Source organism: Sorex araneus, chromosome 7 (assembly GCF_027595985.1).
Source record: "Sorex araneus isolate mSorAra2 chromosome 7, mSorAra2.pri, whole genome shotgun sequence".
NCBI lineage: Eukaryota > Metazoa > Chordata > Mammalia > Eulipotyphla > Soricidae > Sorex > Sorex araneus.
In genome coordinates, this window is record NC_073308.1 from 40,535,877 (window position 1) to 40,557,107 (window position 21,231).

Here is a 21,231-nt window from a genome sequence, read left to right on the forward strand (position 1 = left end):
CAGAGCATGGCAAGCTACCTGTGGTGTACTTGATATGCCCAAAACAGTAACAACGACGATCCTCATTCCCCTGATCCTGGAAGAGCCCCCAGTACACCATTGGGCTACACTAGCACGTGACAGGGATGAATGGAGACGTTACTGAAGCCCATTCGAGCAAACAGATGAACAACGGGATGACAGTGATACAGTGATACAGTGATACAGTGGGTAGGAGGTACCTCAGACCTTGGGGTGGTCAGGATCACCTCGGCACACATGCAGCACAGGGGAACAAGCTCAGGACCTACCACCCCCTCTCCCTGAGTTGAGGCTCCTTCTCACTGGCGATCGCTAACAGCAGGGCTGGCAGGATCACCTCTATGCTGCAGGCAACACTGGGTCAGCACAACTCAACCTTGTGCTAACTGGGCAAATACTTGAAGTCATTGAGCCATTTTCCCAGCCCCTCAGTCCAAACTCTCTGCCGCCACCCCCTCCTTGCAGCAGAGTGAAGAGGGGGACCCATGAGGACCCCTTCACCTAAGTCCAGGGAGAGCTGAGGGGAGGAGTATCAGAGTCCAACCAACTGCTTCTACTTGCCAGCTCAGGTGAGACGTGTAATCCTGAGGTCACAGGGGTCGGACTGTGCCATGGAATGAATGCCCAGCCTTGCCTGCACCGGGTAAGCTAGGAACTTCATAGCTTTCTGGCAAAAGCTTAGAATGTGAACTCTGCCATCTGCCAGGGACCTCTTCAGATGGAAAGTGTGTAATCAAAGGCCTTTCTGCTCCCCAGGACAAGAGCTGTGTTCGCCTGCCACACTGCCCCTGCACACTCCTCTCCAGGTAGCTACAAAAGCAACATGAAGCCAGGCAGGCCCAGGCAAGGCAGTGAGATGTCCTCACCATGCACCAGACCTGCATGGGGGGTCCCAAAGTCCCCAGCTGCTCCCTGACCTTGTCTTCAAGGTCCATTGCTTGACCTTTCTTTGGGTCAAGCAACGGAACAGGGCCTCAGTACTGATGAAAAAAAAAGTGTGTTTGAGGCAGGGGGTAGTGGAGATAGGGGGGGTCTTAATTATCTTGTTCTCTCTTCACCCTGTCCTGAGCCACACCTCCCAGGTCAGAGAGACCCCAACCAGGCTCATGGCAGCCTCCCTACAACTTTATTATGCCAAATAGAGTGAGACCAAATCTTAGCTGCTTACGTTTCCTTCACATCTCTTATCAGCTTTAGGATCTTTGCAAGAAACACTGACCAAGTAAGCAGGAGTTGGATGACTACTGGCCTAGGCAGTGCATGCAGGACACTGTTTTATTTTTTTAATTATTTATTTTTATTTTTATTTTTTTGCTTTTTGGGTCACACCCAGCGATGCACAGGGGTTATTCCTGGCTCATGCGCTCAGGAATTACTCCTGGCGGTGCTTGAGGGACCCTATGGGATGCTGGGAATCGAACCCGGGTTGGCCGCGTGCAAAGCAAACACCCTACCCGCTGCAGGACACTGTTTTAAACGGTCGCAGGCCTGTAGTGTCCCAACACCACTTACTTAAAGCAGACCCAGGGCTCCCTTTGTTCCCAAACAGCTCTAAGATTTCTACAGACTCGCCCAGCGGCAGGCAGCCCTGTATGATCACCGCACTGGGGCAGGTGAGGCGAAAGAGCTGGGCTATGGAGATGCAGGTTTCCGCATCACCTCAGATCCCCAGGTGCCGTGGGCCCTAGAAGAGTTTTAACTCTCTGAGCTCAACCTCTGAAACGGAAAACTTTCCTTCACTAACAAAGCAAAACACAGAAGACAAGAACAGGGGGAAGGGTGCTTATTCTGCAGACAAACAGGCATATGTGGGAAAGGCAGTCCACACAGAACATCTCCTTGGCTTGCCCACGCCGTCCGCCCACTTTGTTGATACTTTTTAGTCAGAATAAACATCCCCATTTCTCCACTCAGGACTCGCCCCTTCCATCTTTTGCATTCACCTACATGCGCCTCAGCCAGCGTAGGCCTCTCTGGCCAGCTGGATGTGGAGAGGCTTCATTTGTCTCTCATTCCCCCCTTCCCAGCGCTTACCTACCATGTAATTCAGCAAATGGTCCAGATGGGAAAGATATTGGATTTAAACAAGGGACAGGAGAAAGAGAAAAAAAGAAGAAAGAAAGAAAGAAAGAAAGAAAGAAAGAAAGAAAGAAAGAAAGAAAGAAAGAAAGAAAGAAAGAAAGAAAGAAAGAAAGAAAGAGAGAGAGAGAGGGAGGGAGGGAGGGAGGGAGGGAGGGAGGGAGGGAGGGAGGGAGGGAGGGAGGGAGGAAAAGAGAGAAGAGAAGGAAGGAAGGAAGGAAGGAAGGAAGGAAGGAAGGAAGGAAGGAAGGAAGGAAGGAAGGAAGGGAGGGAGGGAGGGAGGGAGGGAGGGAGGGAGGGAGGGAGGGAGGGAGGGAGGAAGGAAGGAAGGAAGGAAGGAAGGAAGGAAGGAAGGAAGGAAGGAAGGAAGGAAGGAAGGAAGGAAGGAAGGGAGGGAGGGAGGGAGGGAGGGAGGGAGGGAGGGAGGGAGGAAGGAAGGGAGGGAGGGAGGAAGGAAGGGAGGGAGGAAGGATCCTGTATAAAACCCCTCTCTCCAGGGTCAGGAAGAGAAATCTCCCCTAAACTGTCCCCAAGCCCCTCGGGACAGCACTGTGAGGTCTTTCTTGAGGGGACCCATAGTGTTGTACACTCCCCCTCCGCGCCCTCTGCACACACACTCAGCAGCAATCGGCTGGGGCCAAGGGTTTCAATCACTTTTTAGCACCTCAGCTGCTCTTCTATTCTACACAATTTCCTAAGTCAATTTGTTTTTTCTTTTTGGGTTACACACGGCGATGCTCAGGGCTTTCTCCTAGCTCTGTGCTCAGGAATTACTTCTGGCGGTGCTCAGAGGATAATATGGGATGCCGGGGATCGAACCCCAACTGGCTGCAAACAAGGCACACACCCAACCTGATGTACTATCTAGCCCCTCCGAAGTCGATTTTAACTCGGTCAAATGGACACTGTAAATGGAGATGCAGAGTAACAAAGATAGAAGTGCTCCTTCCCTACCATCTTTCCTATCAGCAGATAAGCAGAGAAGAGGACATCTGTCATCGGCAGCGTAGTCTCAGTCTGAAGCTGTCCCTCCCTGATCCCTGGATCGGGACCTGCCTGCTTTGTTTCCTTTGCTGGGGCTGAGGTGCAGGAGGTGAGGCCAGCACTGAACGCCTGCATTGCACGTGCTTTCACTTACCCTGCTCAGGAAAGGGCCATAAAACTCTACGAGACACAATAAAGCTCACGGATAAAGATCAGAGCGGCTAAGTGGCTGCGCACTGCACGGCCACACAGCTTCTGGACGCGAGCAAATCAGTCCGATTCAAAAACCAAACCAACACCGTCGTTCTGCTATCCACTTCCGAACTCGCCCACAGGGTGGAGAAGTCTAAAATGGCCATGCCTTGGGCCGGAGCGATAGCACAGCGGGTAGGGCGTTTGCCTTGCACGCGGCCGACCCGGGTTCGATCCCCGGCATCCCATATGGTCCCCCAAGCACCGCCAGGAGTAATTCCTGAGTGTAAAGCCAGGAGTAACCCCTGAGCATCGCTGGGTGTGACCCAAAAAGCAAAAAATAAATAAATAAATAAATTTTTAAAAAATGGCCATCCTCGTTGTTGGGAGGGGAGCTGCTCGTTCTCCTGGGAGTTAGAAGTGGTCGCCAGCTGAGGAGAAACTTCCCTGGGAGACTCATGGGAAGTGTCTCCTGAGGAAGATCTGGTCCCCGAGTGTCATCTCACTGGAGACGTCACGGGTCACTGCCACAATGTTGTCTCTCAGTTTGGGGTTTTGAGCAAGTGAGAAGGATGCTTCAGGACTAGTATCAAGTCAAGGAACCTTCTAGAGAAAGAAAGGGAATGGAACGCCGAGAGCATCATGGCCGTGGCCTCTCACCCAGCCCTTCTGTGACTACCTGAAGAAACGCTGTTGGACACTGGCTACACACCTGCCTCCTGCCCAAAGTCTGGGCGGTACCACCCAGAACCTTCCCATTTCATTTGGATTTTGTGACAGAGGCAGAAAACTTATTTTTCATTTATAAAAGGTGCTGACTAGTAGCAGCTACCATGGACACTGCAAGGCTGGTGGTTCCACTAGCCAGGAGCCTCTCACCCCTCTTAAAACAAAAGGAAAAGCCGTGGAACAGAGAGACTAAAATATCCCAAACACCAGGAAGACAAGAAGACTGCAGAGGAAGCGGGAGGCTGCGGGCATCAGCTGTGGGCAGGGACTCCCTTGACTGCCTGGAGAACATCCCACCGTGAAGTTCCGCTTGGCCCTGAAGGGGAGGGTCTGCCGAACACACAAGATCATGGACCAATAAACCAGGCTGGCATCGGTCTCATTAGCCGAGGGACAGAGTAGGAAGTGGGAAACCAGGCCTGGCTCTGCCACAATCAGTGATGGGACCCTGAGCAAGTCCCACCTCTCTTTCAGCCCTTTCTGTCTTGGACAGGAGGGGAGGGGAGGAGGGAGGGGATGGGAGGGGGGAGGGAGGGGAGGGAGGGGAGGGAAGGGGCATAAAAAGAAACCCTCCCTTAGGCTTCCTTGATGGTCCAAAGTGAGATGCTTCCATATCTCTATCATATTTAAAATAAGTCTCAGCAACAGTCCATTGACCCCTGACCTTTGATCTCAAATTAGGAACTTTCTTTTCTCTTCTAGAAGCACGCCCCCCTCCCCCCACATCCCCAGGCAGCTTGAGGACTGTGGGAACAAGCGCTATCAACTGGGAGAGAGGAGCAAATTATAACATTCTAATAAACAATGTTATTTCTAGAAAGAAGCCTCTCCTCCCTCACATCTTTCTTCGTTCCCTAATGCCAAAGGCTGCTCTGTGCCACTCCGCTCCTCTGCCTCCCCCCTGCTAGCACGCAGCACACAGCCTTCAGAGCGAGATGCTCAGCGCCTTCCAGAATCTGACTCGATTTACCTTCCCAGGGTTGTTTCACAGCCAACATGCTGTCTCTATCTTTGCCACTTCTTGCCTCCATCTCTTAAGAATTGTGCCAATGCATAAGGAAGGAAGTTCTGCATTTCCCATGAAAACATTTTAAACTCATTTAACTTTGGACAGTGCGTGTTTCATGTATCTGGCATCAGTACTAGGCCAAGTGGCAGCAGGCAGCAGGCCCCCAGTCCTGCAGCCCTGCTCTTGCCAGGGTCCAGCCGAGGACTTGCATGAACTTCATATTCTGTGACTTTAAACAAAATAGAACCAGGGGAGCCAGGGAGTCAGTTCAAACCGGCTGAAGCATATGCTTGCATGCTGGAACCCGGGGTTTAATGCCTACCAGAGCATGGTTCCCTGAGCACTGAGCCAGAAATAGATCCTGAGCAATGCCAGCGATGGCCCTCAAACAAAACAAACAAAAAAGAATAGAACCAGGGGATCAGGGACTGGAGCGATAGTACAGTGGGTAGGGCACTTGCTTTGTACACGGCTGACCCGAGTTCGATCCCTGGCATCTCATATGGTCCCCCCAGCCTGCCAGGAGTGATCCCTGAGCATTGAGCCAGGAGTAATACCTGAACACTGATGGGTGTGCCCCGCTACCCCAAAAAGAACTGGGGGAATGAGGAGACGACTCAAAGACAACAGTAAGTGGCTGGTGCCTTGCAAGCACGAGACTATAAATCCAACCTCCAGGGCCACTACAGGTGCCAAGTATAGCTTTGCTACCTGATGTCCCTGGTGCCACCAGTGGTTTTTGAATGGTCCAGCTACGGAGCGGGACCTTCTCCCATATGTGAGTTGTCACAGCCACTCTGTGAGTTGTCACAGCCACGTGGGAGCGGCACCACCTGATGGGCAACCCATGGGGAGCACCACAACCAAGCGAGCGTTGGACCCCAGGTTCTAGCAACGACAACTGATAATTTTCAAAAGGAAGGGGGAAGCGGGGAGAGAGAAAAGTCCGGGAGCCGGAGAGACAGGACAGGAAGTAGCCTGCATGCTGCTGCACCCTCAGAGGATCCCCTGAACAAAGGCAGGAATAACCCCTGAGCACTACCAAGGGTGTTCCAAAAACCCAGTACCACCATGACCCATCCACTCACCCCACCTCACACACACACAAATAAGAATGAGAAAAAAAAAAAAAAACTGGGCTCCCAGGATCAAGGACAGAAGTTTGATGGGGGCTGGAGAGATAGCACAACAGGTAGGGCATTTGCCTTTCATGCGGCCGACCCGGCTTCGATTCCCAGCATCCCATATGGTCCCCCAAGCACTGCCAGGAGTAATTCCTGAGTGCAGAGCCAGGAGCAATTCCTGTGCATTTCCAGCTGCGAATCCCCCCCCCCCCCAAAAAAAACAAGAAAAGAACAGGAGTTTGAGGAGGTGTACAGAGAAGACTTGCAGAAGATTTTGTTTTTATATTGTTTGCGGGGTAGAGATGTGGGAGTGGAGAGAATGGAATTTAAGGATCCTTTCAACTTAAGATTGCTCTGCGGAGTCCCAGAAATATTCCTTCTACACAGGCTCTTTCAACTGAGAAAACCTGACTTGGGGCTCCTGCTGGAACTTTAGCCTGGAACAAGCTCCCTTAGAGAAAGCGCCAAGAAGCACAAAGTCAGTTGTTCCTAGCCCCCACCCACTAAAGGAAAAGCTCTCTGAGGAAAAAAAAAGACCCCCCCCCCCACACACATCACCCCCAACACACACACACACACACACACACACACACACGGTCGCAGTTAGGGAGGTGGTGGTGGGGTCTGGAGGGGTAGCTGCAGGTTCAGGCAAGGAAGAAGCATGGACCATGCTGTCAGGATGGGCAGATAAAGGGGGGGTGAAGGGAGGGGGCTTCACCTGGGTCGTGGTTTCCCTCACCTGCCAGCAGTGCGGTTAGTGGCTGGCGCCACTGAGGCGAGGGGGCTGAGGGAATTTGATAGCAAGGAGGGGGAGGCTGTCTCCTAAGAGGAGAGTGCCGCTAATCCTTCCCTCCCTCTGCCACGGACAAGGCTAGAAGCCCTCCAGGGGGCGGGGCAGAAGGGCGCAATAAATACAGGAGGAGCCTGAAGGCCATTGTCCTGCATGGGTCTGAGGCGACAGGGCAGACCCAGCCAGAGACTCAGCAAGGACCGCCTCTCAGAGAGTCAAGGGCAGCGTGGTCCATTCCTCCGGCTTCTCCCCTAGACATCTTCACTGTGGTTCTAAGACAGTCCTGCTTCCCTGACTGTGCAGAAGCTTCAATGATCAGAATCTTCCCACTGTTAGGGCTGGAGCAATAGCACAGCGGGTAGGACATTTGCCTTGCACAAGGCCAACCTGGGTTCGATTCCCAGCATCCCATATGTTCCCCCAAGCACCACCAGGTGTAATTCCTGAGTGCAGAGCCAGGAGTAAGTAACCCCTGAGCATCGCTGGGTATGACCCAAAAAGCAAAAGCAAAAAAAAAAAAAAATCTTCCACTGTCTTCCTTGAGAAGAGGATGGGAGGGAAGAAACCTGAGGGGGAGAGGGGGGCGGAAGGAGACTAAGTTCCAAGCCAGCTTGGGTTGGTGCTGTTCCCCTTCCAAGCTCTTCTTGACAGACAAAACAAATGCTGTTAGTGACTCAGAGACCTGCCTACAGGTCACTGCTGTGCCTGGCACATGAACCACTGTTCTCAGCCTCTGCCAGCGGAGCCCGAAGGTCAATCCTGGTCCTGGATGCGATGTCCCTGAGAACAAGCCTTTGACAGCAGATCACGGGCAAGATGCTGGACCATGGTTTCCAAGTCCCTCCCTCCCGGGAGGGTCTGTCCTGTGGGATAATCTTTCTTTCCTTGGAACTTCCTCATTGCCACCGTAGAGCCAGGCCTGAAAATGCCTGTGCTCTTGTTTTGATGCCCGGGGACTTGGGAAGGGCCGGGTGGGAAAAGCACGAGGAAGCTCTGTGCCCTGCTTGGGCAGCTGTTAAGGGCCCACTCTGGGACCAGCTGGAGACCCCTGAAGTGTGGCACTTTCTCTTTGGGCTGTGCCATCTAGGTAGGGAGGAAGCTGAGCAGAGAGAGGCTAGTAGATTGGCACAGATGGCCAGCGGGTGTGACAGCAGGCCCTGCCGAATTCAAGCAACAGGGAGGTGTTGAGGAGTGGGGTCGTTCTCTGCCCACGGAGGATGTCCCCTTCTCCCTCCACACTGGGCAGGGGCAGCTCTGAGAGGTGAGTGGCCCCCTCACTCTCCAATGCCGGTGTTCCTACTGAGCCGGGACCCACTGCCCCCTCGCCCACTCCTGCACCATCCCGCATCACTGGGAAAAGGTGCTGGCACCACCCCCCCTCCTTCCAAAGCTTTTGTTTCCCTGCCTCTGTTGGCTTTCTTTTACCTCCTTCCTGCTCCCATTTCCCTGCATGCCTATACTCAATTCTCTCCCTTTTCAGCAGGAATATAATGTTCGGCTGCTTTACACCCACTCTCTGAATGCTGCCAGCGAATAATGACTAAGGTGGTGGGTGGAAGTACAGCAAGTTGAGACCAATTTAGCAGTCCAGGGAGCCAGGAGGAGGGTGATTTAGCAGCAAATGGCTTTGTAACAGCGAGAGAGTGAAGATGCCCTCCAAAGCCAACAGGCCAGTGAGCCAACTGTGTGCGTCCCTTGCTTTGTGCCCTCGGTGAGAACTGGCTCTGCCACCTGAAACCAAGCTTGGAGGACAGATTCCTGCTTGAGGTCCAGGGCAATCCCCAGGCAAGCACTACCCCAACCCAACCTCAGCTCTACTTTTGGCAACCTTGAGGAACCCCTGTTCTTGTATGCTCCCGGGACTGGCAGGATTGCTGATTCGTTCCTTCTCCTCTTTGCATGGATACTGTGGTCTGACGGGCTGGTGGCACCCTGAAAAACTGCTCCGGGTTACGGCAGAAATTGGGTTTCTGTGGTCTCCAGGAAGGAAGCATCTTGGACACACTTCAGATCACGCCAGAGAGAAGCTAGCTTAGGCAGATGGAGGGGTGAACTGTCCAGGTCCTACCTTCTGGGGTCTCTGAGGGTGTGAGTTTGGGTATCAGAAGAGAACTTATCTCAAAGAGGAGAAGATGAGGGTAGATGAATGAATAAATGAGTGTGTGTGTGTGTGTGTGTGTGTGTGTGTGTGTGTGTGTGTGTGTGTTGGTAGCCAGCCATCCTCAAGGCAGTATTTTCCCTGCGTGATTAGCTGACATGGAAGCACTTGGGTAATTTGTATAGGGCAGCTTTGTTGCCTTTGTTACAGGTATTGGATAAAATCCACATCACATCTGTTCAGACACCAATTTGGCCTGTCACTTAATAAGAAAAATTACCTCTCTGCTGGAATCATTGAAGACAATTAGTTTTTGCTGTAATCTTACACTCACACTGTTGTCTTCTGTCTCCTTTTTCTACCCTTTCTTGACTCTCCACATTGCCATCTTCCCCACCAACACTCCATCCAGGTGTTTGTCTCCCGACTGGCAGAGACTTGAGTCTCCTCTAAAGCGTGGTTTCCATCACTAATCATGCTTCTGACAAAGAGACAACTCTCCTGTTTCACCCTGGAATTTATTGCTTATGGATAAGGTGGAAATAATAAAATACAATGGAGTAAAGTTGCTATCCCAATGAAATGCCATTCATTCAGATTCTATGAAGATAAAATGTATTACAGTTTCAATAAGAGGACTAAATCTTTTCATATATGTATATATTCATTTTAAAATTAAATCACCATGGGATAGTTACAAAGCTTTCATGATCGGTTTCAGCCATACAATGTTCCAATACTCATCCTTCCACCTGTAAGTGAACTAAATCTTAAGGAAAAAAGACATGATGGACTGAATTCCTTAAAGTAAGTCCCAAAGCAAACATTCCTTTATTTTAGATTTTTCTTGTTTACTGAGTCTAACGTTTATGTGTAACAAGTGCTTAGGGATAAGAGGAAACCAGACAAGGTAAAGAAAACTATAGCACTCCCATTATGTTTGAATTGGGATAATTATGAAAAGAAGTAAGTTCATGTAATTTTTTAATTACTGTTTTTCCCTCTCACATTTAGTATTTGTTAGCAAGTCAGTAAAGCCAAATCTGTTTAATTGATGAGATCCAAAGATTGGGTCGTTGTAGCCCATATTAGAAGTCAGGAAATCTGGGTTTAAACCTCAATATTCTGCTTAAGTTCTTTTTTTTTTTTTTTTTGCATTTTGGGTCACACCCAGTGATGCTCAGGGGTTACTCCTGGCTTTGCACTCAGGAATTACTCCTGGGGGACCATATGGGATGCCGGGGATCGAACCCGGGTCGGCTGCGTGCAAGGAAAACGCCTTACCCGCTGTGCTATCGCTCCGGCCCCACTGCTTAAATTCTTGAGTTAAATGTTACATTTTACAAACTCACTCAGTTTTGTTATCTGTTAAATTATGGAAAAATCTCATGCGGGCTATTAATATTAATAATAACAATATCCCTTTTATTTATTTTTGCTTATGTATTGGGCGTTGGGCCATATGTGGCCGTACTCCTGGCTCTGAACTCCTGACATGGTTCAGGGGATCATACGTGGTATCATGAGGTTATTAGGTTATTAGGTTGTCTGCTTACCTGACAACACGGTATTATCTCTCTGGTCCAATGATATCTTTTTTAACATGTAAATTTGTCAATCAGAAGACAGTTTTTCATTGTGGGTCACTGGTGATCAGGGGTTACTCCTGGCTTTGCACTCAGGAATTACTCCTGGCGGTGCTCGGGGGACCATATGGAATGCTGGGAATTGAACCTGGGTCGGCTGCATGCAAGGCAAATACCCTACCCACTGTGCTATTGCTCCAGCCCCACACCCCCACTCTTTAAATCCTTGGAGGAAGAGATCCGATGCCAATGGGCACACTTGTTTGGCTGGAGGCCAAAGAAGTTACCTCCCACCTTTCATTCCCCAACTGTGTCTGGTCTGGGGTGCTATGAAGGAAAGTATTTCTAACTTGAAATTCTGAGCTCTTCCCTTGACGGTTGCTATGTCTAGTCTTTTTATACCTTCTTCGGGAGCAAGTTCAAGGTTATACTTACGATCACTTTCTGTGGTGTCTTTTAGCTCATCTCATCCTGAACCCTAATCTGTGTTCAGAATTAGCCTAAGTCAACTTTCAATGTATATGTAGCCTTGGTTCACATATGCTGTTTCCTCTTTCCAATTATAACAAATATTGATCTCAGATCATTATTCTTGTTTTGTTATGGGGGCCATACCCAGATGTACTCAAGGAACCATGTGATGTGAACCAGGTCTTCCACATGCAAGCAAGCACTTCGGCCCTTTAAGACATCTCCTCAGATGTATTTTGTTATTTTTAACGAAAATCTTCCAGGGGGTGGAGGTGGTGCAGAAGAAGCAGAGATAGTACACCCAGTATGCCACTTGCCTTGCATGTGGCTGACCTGGGCTTGCATCTCCACGATCTGCCAGGAGTGATCCCTCAAGGCAAAGGCAGGAATAAGACCTGAGCACAGTTGGGTATGGCCCCAAAACAAACAATTTTTAGTATACTCCACTGAGCCAGAGAGATAATAATTCAAAGGACTACTACACATGCTTGGTTTGTAGGAAGCATGAGTTTCATCCCCAGCATCACATGATATCAAGCTGGGAGCATCTCCTGAGCAATGTGCTGGAGGTCATAGCCCTGAGCTCCACTGGGTGTGGCGCTCCCACCCAATCATTTGTCTCCAGGTACCTCACCTGGATAAAAAGTGAAATGTGTGGTGTTGTTTTTCATTTTTTTTCCAATTTTAAGTGATGAGTTTTGAAAGAACTTTGAAATTTCAGACTCTTGAGAAGACATGTGGCCAGCAAGATCTGAGAAATGAAGTGGTGCAAAGGATGCCTGAAGGAGTCACTGATCCCGGACCGTTGCACCTTAGGCACATCACTCCCTCCCCAAACTTGGTAGCCATTGGCACTCGCACTCCCAACAATAGCATAAGAATGTCTATTTATGATTTTCTAACTCTAGCAGCACAAAGATCTATTCAAAAGCAAACTCAAAGACCAAACATGTGAATCGCCTAAAGATACCAGGCCATTTCTTTTCACATTCTTCTTTGTTGGCAAAACCCCAGAAATACCTCACCAGTGCCCTGGAACCAATGTCCTCCTGGGTTTTGAAAGCACTGCACATTTAAGTAACCTCAAGTTGAGATCACACTTACCACCTCCCACTTGTACTTGTCACTCAATCAGCCTGAAGATAAGTGTATAGGTTGAAAGGGTGAGGAGGGGCTAAGTTTTTCTCAGGGTCTGGCTCCCTTGTAGACAAGATAGCTAAATCCTGTTTAAAAGCTGGCCTGAAGAAGCTGACAGGAAAGTCACAGCCCACACCCGCAAAGTATGTCCATGCAGAAACCTACCATGGGAAAGAGTTCCCAGGCGAAGGTTTCTGACCACTCTTTTTTTTTTCCTCCTTTTTTATGAATCACCATGAGGTACAGTTACAGACTTACAAACTTTTGTGTTTATGTTTCAGGTATACAATGATCATGTACCCATCTCTCCACCAGTGCCCACTGTCCACCACCAATGTTCCCAGTATCTCTCTCACCCACCCCCCACCCCCACTCACCCACTTGTTGTGGTTTGCAATACAGGCATCAAGTGGCCATCATGTTCAGTTTATAGTCTACTTTCAGCACACATCTCCCATTCTGAGCGGGCCCTCCGAGTATCCTTTACTTGGTGGTCTCCTCTCTGAGCTGCATTCCCCCCCCAGTGTGTGAGGCCAGTTTCCAAGCCATGGAGCAATCCTCCTGGTCCTTATCTCTACTACCGTTGGGTGTTAGTCTCCAATTCTGTTACTTTATATTCCACAAATGCAGCCCTTCTATGTCTGACCACTCTTTTAACAGTGTGTATTCAGGGTCTACTCTGAGTAATCACTGTATTCTACGTTGAGAGCTCAGAACACACTCTGCTTGTAACAACCACAGCACACTCTTTAGGATCAGTGAAGAAATTCTGGGCTCGTATGGAACAATGATAGAAACTCAGAGGAGAGGCATGTCATGCAGCTTGAGGAACGGAGGACAGTTTTCTTGGAGGAGTTGGTCCGTATGTGCAAGTGTGCAATCAGACGTGCTAGTGGGGTAGGTGGGAGCAGATGGACAGTAGAACAATACTCCATAGCCTGGCGTTTCTCTTTTCTTTTCATCGCTTTTGTTTTGGGGCCACACCTGATAGATAGTCCTCAAGGGCTACTCCTGGCTCTGTCCTAGTGAGGGATTCCCTGCAGGGGTCGGGGATAAAATCCTGGAGCCCAGTCCATTGAGCTCTCTCTGACCCCAGCCTAACTTTTGAACTGTGAGTCATAACAATCCCATACGGAGTTGAGTAACTTAAAAGTGGGGTTGCAAAAGGTCTGGCAGTAGTAAAAGATCTCTGAATACACAAGGTATAAGTAATTCAAAATCAAACACATCATGAATCTGAAGTGTTTTGGGGAGTGCTTGCTTGTGTCGCATTTCTCAGGTTGAAAATGGTCACTAGTGAAAAAAAGCATAAGAAGTCCTGCGCTAGAAAGTCAAGAAGAGAACTCAAAGAGCTGCATGCTTGGAATGTGGGAGCCCTGGGACTGGATCTCTGGCAGCATATGATCACCTGCACTGCCTGGAGAGACCCCTAGGCTTCTGGAATTAGCCTCCAGCACCACAATATCCCCCCCAAAATAACAGAATTAAAAAACTAAATAAAAGAAAGTATACAGAATACTCTATAAAGAAGTATTCTGTATACTTTTTTATGTTTCATGTTTTATGTTTAGACATTTTTATGTTCAAAGGTAGCCAAAAGTGGGGCACAGCAGGTAGGGCATTTGCCTTGCATGCGGCCGTCCCAGGTTCGATTCCCAGCATCCCATAGGGTCAGTCCCCTGAGAACCACCAGGGGTAATTCCTGAGTGCAAAGCCAGGAGTAACCCCTGTGCATCAGCAGGTGTGACCCAAAAAGAAAGAAAGAAAAAAAAAAAAGGTAGTCAAAAGCTCAAAGTCAGGGGCTGAGCTGAACTGAGTTCAGAATCTAGCTCCATTTTCTATCTTAACTACAGCATGAATGCTTCTTGTCTGAGAATCATGGGCATCCTACAGGACTGCACTGAGAAATAAATGAAATAATGAATTAAATGTGTTAGGCAGAAGAATAATAACAGTGGTTAAGGCATTTGCCTCGCATGCAGCTGTGACCACGACAAAGGTCCTAGCACTGCTTACAGTCCCCGAGCCCTGCCAGGTGTGCACCCTCCTCCAAAAAGAAATACTAGACGTGCAGTATAGTTAGTGGCATTAAACGTTAAATACTTATTATGCTAATCTATACAGCTTAATCATAGGTTCAGGAGCAGCATTACCTTATTCATCTTTGTAGCCTCACTGCCTGGCTAAAGTGCATTTTGTAGGCATCCAATGAATATTTATTTAATGAAGCTGAGTAACTGCAAAGGTATAATCATGAGTTTCCAGGATCAGAAAGTCATTTTCTATGGCTAGAATCTATCTACCACTTCATCCATACAAGTTTTGCCCATAATGCTTGACAAATCTTTTCCTCACACATTTACACCAGCTCTCCCCAACAGTGTACACAGCAGCCCCCATGACAAACATCTGCTGGGGGCACACACAGTCTTTTACAGATGCATTAAATGCACACATGGCACTGTGAAAACAGGCTTTGCCCCATGAAGCGCAGGCGCCTTCAAGAAACTTCCTCTGACTTTCACCTCATCTCACGCAGAGTAAGGACCTCGCGTTGACCACTGTTCCGTGGAGACCTTGCACCTGGACTCCCCATCGCTAAATCAACTTTGCTGCCATTTGCTGTGACTGTGGGAAAGCTCTGCCCCTCTGGTCAGCTTCTTCGCCATAGAACACCTTATCCTCGCTTCACACCAACCTGGTAGTTATGTTGTGAGGATAAAGGAGATAGCAAATGAGATAACGTCTATGATGTGTGGAAGGCCCTAGAAAAGGCAGTGGATAAATACAAGGTGTAACGCCCTGCCTGATTAGTGTGTGCCTCTGCCCATAGATTTCCACCCACAGACTGCCCTCCACCCTTGAACACAACACCCTCCCACCTGTAAAAGCTACCGCCAATACCCATTTTCATGTACATAGACACACATTTCCAGCACCTTCGTTTCCCCCAGCATGTCCACAAAAAAATTTATTTATTTATTTATTTATTGCTTTTTTTCCCCTGAAAGAGCCTCCAATCATTGGGAAAGACGAGTAAGGAGAAGCTGCTAAAATCTCAGGGCTGAGTGTAATAGAGACGTTACTGGTGCCCGCTCGAGTAAATCGATGAACAACGGGATGACAGTGACAGTGACAGTGATTGCTTTTTTGGGGTCACAACCAGCGATGCTCAGGGGTTACTCCTGGCTCTGCACTCAGGAATCACTCCTGGCAGTGCTGGGGGACCATATGGGATGTCAGGGATCGAACCCGGGTCGGCCGCGTGCTAAGCAAACACCGTACCCGCTGTACAATCACTCCAGCCCCAGAAAATTGTTTTTAAACTCAAAGGAAGCTCAAGGTTTAGGGTGCACGCTCTTGTGCCTTCCCACAGACTCCAGGATCTCTGGCACAGGAATTGCCAGATAGTTCATCTCTGTGGCTGGACTGCTCTTCTCCCACGACTGCAATTAGGCTGCACTTCCAGCAGAGCAGGAGACACTTATTGGCACAGTTCCTGCCGGAGCTCTACAGAATTCAGTTCCTCCTAACTCACCAGCTCTCAAGACCAGAGTCACAGGAGACTATGGATGGAATGGCAGAGGAAGAACCCTGAAATTGCTCAGGTTCCTACTAAGTACCCCTCGTTTTTTTGAGGAACTGAAAGGTGTGAAGGTAACTAATCTCAAGTGCTTTCCTAGGTGACAGTCATTTGCTCCACAGTTCAATCCTTGTCACTTGTGGCAGGAAAGAGAAGCAGTTCCCTTCTCGTTTGGTTGCCTACTGCAATTGAGAAGAGTGAGAGAGAGAGAGACAGAGAGAGAGACAGAGAGACAGAGAGAGAGAGAGAGAGAGAGAGAGAGAGAGAGAGAGAGAGAGAGAGAGAGAGAGAGAGAGAGAGAGAGAGAGAGAAATGGGAGCTGGCTGCCTGTGCAGGGTCAGAGAAAGAAGTGAATGTGGGTGTGAGACTCTGCAGAGTGTGTGCTGCTTTCACTGAATCTCTGTCCAGGACTGACCCTGGTGACCTGCAGCATCAGGGGGCCACTTAAATACCGCAGCTCATCACTCTCTTTTTATCCACTTCATCGGCTGTGACATATTCCGTCGGCGAAACATTCCAAACCTCTAACTGCCTCCCTGGCTTTTGCTACTAGTGCGGACACAGTCTTCTCCAAAGTTCCAGAGAGCCAAGTTCGGAGACCTGGCCCCCAACTGTCAGAACCCACTGTGACCACCCCCCCCCCATCTCCCTCTCATCATCTTCCACATCAGGACCACGGATCATTCCTGCCCATCAAAATCAGATACGGATCTGGGCACCGACAACCCCTGGTGTAGGAAACGGAGACAAAGACAGAAGGTCGGACGCAACCCTCCTTTCTTCCGCGCTGGGACCGGATCAGCAGCACCCATTCTGGAAGTGGGGGAGCCCCTGACAATTACATGCAGAGACAAAGACACCAAGACCCTGACACCGACAGACAAAGCCCGACAGACGCGCGGACGCACGGACGCAACTGCGCGCCCCGGGAAGGCAGTTTTCCCAGAGACTGGGCGCCTGTGCCACTTCTCGGAAGGGAGCAAGACCCCCTAGTGCCCGCACCTTACCTGCCCCCCGCGGTGTCTCGGACGGACCTGAGAATTTATTTTCCGAGGTTCCGCGGTGCGTCCCCGTCTCTTCTCCAGATCGGCCCGGCCGGGCGGCTCCCGTGGCGCCCTCGCAGTTCCTTGGCTCTGGCTCACGGGATGCAGAGGGCAGAGAAACTTTCGGCCTCTGAGCCAGTCGGCTGCCAGCCCGCCTGCTCCGGGCTCGCCCGCCTCTGCGCGGGTCCCGGGGCCGGGCGGGGCGGGCCGGGCGGGGCGGGGTCGGGAGGGGCGGGGCCAGCCCGCCGCAGATCATAGGCCAGGGCGGGGCGGGGCGGGACCGACGGGGCGGGGTCGGGAGGGGCGGGGCCAGATCCCGCACCGTTCATTGGCTTGGGCGGGGCCGGAGCCTGGTCCTCGCCTCTCCGAGGCCTTTGTTCCCGGCTGACAGCTGAGGCTGCTCGCGACCTCCCGAGTCCTCTATGCTAGGTTCCCTGCGCTGTGCACCCGGGTCCAGTCTCTCTGCTCTCCGTCTAAAACTGAACATTTCCACTCAGCATCTCCATCTCACCTCTCCCTTTCTCCATCTGTTTCCATCTCATCCCCTCCAACGTTCATTATTACGTGCCTGCCTTGGGTTTTCCTTTCTCGGACAAGTCTCCCTCCTTTTCAAAGTTCCCCCAGTTATTTATCAACCTTCCCTCTGACCAGTTTCTTTTCCGCAGGTGTCTCTCAACCGCCACCTCAAAACCTGCGAAACGGTTGGGGTTCGAGGTTCAAAGTCCAGACCAGCAGTCTAGCAAGAAGCATAATTTCAACTCTGCAAGAACTGCAGACTGGAGCTCAAAGCCTGGACACTCGTCTTCAGAAACTTTTCAGACAAACTTTTCCAGTTCTCTCATAGGGACTGAACTTCAGGAGAAAACTGAGACCTGATTCAAGTTTACAACTATTAATCTCACTCAGTACTTTACTAACACTATCATTTTCTCTACCACCTTAACTTTTAACTCCTAGCGATTGAGACAGAAGATAAATCAAACTTTCAAATTGTGGTCAACAAAGGGCCAGGTCAGTATTAAAACTCATGAAGCTCACTCAAGTCCCGAGGGTGCACTGCACATGGCATTACTCCGTCCGTCTCATGTATGTAAAAGTTGTACGTGTGTAAAGAAGGGAAGACCGAGGTGTCAACCTTTGACTGTAAGCAGAATGGGGAGACAGAATGAAAAAGAAGTAGCACCTTTTTTTCCCTATCACTCCACTGCACAAAATCCTATAGGGATCCTTATATATTATAACACTGATTATTGTTTCTATAGATTTTAACTCTACATCACTGCATCAGAAAAACTTTTCAGACAAACTTTTCAATTTGTTGAAAATTGATTTCAACTCTAAGTTCCAGATCTCATCAATAGTGGCACAGAATGGTGTTTAAGAGCCCAAATAGATCCTATGTGCCCCTGAATCTGTGCCTTAACACCCATACATCTCAGTTTATTCATTTAATAGACAAGTTCCAGAATATATCACTGTATCAGTGTCATCCCGTTGTTCATCGATTTTTTCGAGCGGGTGCCAGTAACATCTCCATTCATTCCTGTCGCAGTGCTAGTGTAGTCCGATGGTATATTGGAGGCTCTTTCACCATCAGGGGAATGAGGACCTTTGTTGTTACTGTTTTTGGCATATCAAGTACACCACGGGTAGCTTGCCAGGCTCTGCCGTGCTCGTTCACAATAGGAAATTAAAATAGTCCATTTGCATGAGCAGACAAAGAAAAGATATTCCAAAATGGCTCCAAAATGGGGCCGGAATGATAGTACTTGCCTTGCACACAGTAGACCTGAGTTCAATGCCTGGCATCCCACATGGTTCCCCAGGCAGCACCAGGAGTGATGCCTGAGTGCAGGGCCCAGAGTAACCCATGAGCTGCCAGATGTTGCCCCAAAACAAATGAAAACCAAAATGGCTCCCACATGTGAAAAGTGAAAAGAAGGGAGTGAACCCAACACTGGGCTGCCAGAAAAGCAGCACCTCCTGAAAGCTTTGGAAATGCTCATTTCATGCACCATTCTGGATCAAACAACTCAGCAACCCTCCACAGGGTGCTTATTAGAGTTTGGGGAGCACTATATAAAGAAACCTGGGGATAAGTGGGGGAGAATAACAATAAAGAGGAGAAAAAAGCCAGATCTGTTCACCTCTGCTCCAGCAGATGTCGGAGTACCTTAGAAAGAGAGCGGACGAAGGAAACAGGCTAGAGCTGGCCTTAATGTAAATGGCCAGAATGTAAATACCCCCCAAAGGACTGATATATTCTTCTTCATTTATGACTGAGAGAATTATTCTGTTTTACTTACAATGCCCTAAATACTTCCAACCTGCCTGACTCATAATAGCTACTCAACGAATACTGGGTTTGGGTTTTTTGGTTTGTTTTTGTTTTTGTTATGGGGTCACATTAGGTGTTTCCCTGGGGCTCCTCTCAACTGTATGCTGGGAGGTCACCGCAAGTGGCTCTCTGGGGGCATCATATAGTCCTAGTGATCAAAGCTGAGTATACAAAGGATGCATTTCAGCTCTTTTAAGCTCTCTCCCCAGTCCTCAGTAAACACTGTTAAATGAGTAAATTCCTAGTTTATAGGTGTGTTATTAAATAATATAAGAATTAAATTAGTTTATCTGTGTACCAAACATGGTAACTTTTACAAAATAGTACTGTAACATCGAGTATAGTCAACCCAACACTACTCAGCTTCTCAGAACATCATCTCTTCTTTCCCACCCTTAGATACACTATCACTGAATTTTATTTTATTTTTTTCTGAGTCAAAAAGGGTTTTCTTTTTTTTTTAATTAATTAATTTTTTTAATTAGTGAGTCACCATGAGGGTACAGTCACAAATTTACCCACCTTCGTGATTGTATTTCCGTCACACAATGTTCAAGAACCCATCCCTCCACCAGTGTCCATTCTCCACCACCAATGAACCCAGTATCCCTCCCACCCTCCAATCCCGTCCCCCCTTCTCTGTGGCAGGGTTATTCCATTTTGTTCTCTCTCTCCTTTTGGGTGTTGTGGTTTGCGACAGGGGTATTGAGTGGCCGTTGTGTTCAGTCTCTAGTCTACTTTCAGCACGCATCTCCCTTCCCTCTCGGGATCTCCAATCACATTTTACTTGGTGTTCCCTTCTCTATCCGGGCTACCTTTCCCCCAGCATGTACCACTGAATTTTAAATGTCTTTCTTGGCTAGAGTTCAGTGGTAGAGAACTTTTCTTGCATATGTGATGATCCCTGGGTTTGCTATAAAAAGGAAGGGGAAGGAAGGAAGGAAGGAAGGAAGGAAGGAAGGAAGGAAGGAAGGAAGGAAGGAAGGAAGGAAGGAAGGAAGGAAGGAAGGAAGGGAAGACAAAGCATGATTCCCAGGAAGTAGAATATGGGATCAAATGTCTTTGTGTCTTCAGATGTGGAATTCATGGATAGAGAAATGTACCCTAGTTCTAGTTCTGGCCCCACCACTCATTGTCTATATGCTTTGAGACAAGCCATTCTCCTAGTTATCCCTCAGTTTCCTTTTTAGCAAAGTGAATAAATTGTTTAAAGTGGGCAATCTGAAAAAGATACTCTTTAGGCATCAGCACTGACATCCAGTGATTGTCAGAGACTTTCTAAGAAGATAGGACTTGAGAGCCAGAGAAATGGCTAACAGGTCTGAACAAATGCTTTGCATGCAGAATGACTGGGTTCCATCCCTGGCACCACACAGTTCATTGAACACTGCTAGAAGTGATCTCCAAGCACTGAACCAGGAGTATTCTCTTAGCACCACCACACATTGCTCAACAATCCCCCACTCCCACTCCCACCCACCCCCCAAAGAGAAAGAAGACAGGGCTTACTTAACATGTAGCCCTCCTTTAATAACTCAGGTAACGCATATGGGCAGCATTGTGTGTCTATGTGAGGGGTGGAAAAAGGATGCCGTACAAAATAACAGACACACCCTCTGAAAATAATTCTTTTTGGCGAGGCAGGGCGTGGGGGGCTTTATGTATTATACCTGACGATGCTCAGGAGTTACTTCTGGCTTTACACTCAGGAATTACTCCTGGTGGTGCTCGTGGGGAATTGAACCCAGGCCAGCTGTATGCAAGGCAAATTGCCCTCTCCCACTATACCCTCACTCCAGCCCTACTAAGGATATTTTGAGATAAAATAAATTGTGTTGCAGGGGAAGCTTGGGACTAAAAATAAAGATGCAGAATGGGAGGAGAAACGTGATGATATATTTGTTTGAGTGTGTGTGTGTGTGTGTGTGTGTGTGTGTGTGTTCATAAAACCATCAGGAATGGGTTTTGACCATACCTCACAACCCCCTAAAAAAGAACTCTCAGGAGTGTAATATTCACAACAACAAAGGCAGAACTGCTCAAAGGG

General features: G+C 48.8%; 1 protein-coding gene across 2 annotated transcripts in view; it reads right to left on the minus strand.

Moving 5' to 3' along the window:
- Positions 1-17,043, minus strand: part of LZTS1 (leucine zipper tumor suppressor 1) — a 59,350-nt gene extending 42,307 nt beyond the window's left edge. The window contains exon 1 of one of the 2 annotated variants that reach the window (XM_055144605.1): positions 16,838-17,043. The gene's annotated coding sequence lies outside the window, so the exon portion shown is untranslated. Of the gene's footprint in view, positions 1-16,810 lie in introns of both variants that reach the window. The other variant, XM_055144604.1, reaches the window with a different exon arrangement.
- Between the last annotated feature and the right edge of the window lie 4,188 nt (positions 17,044-21,231).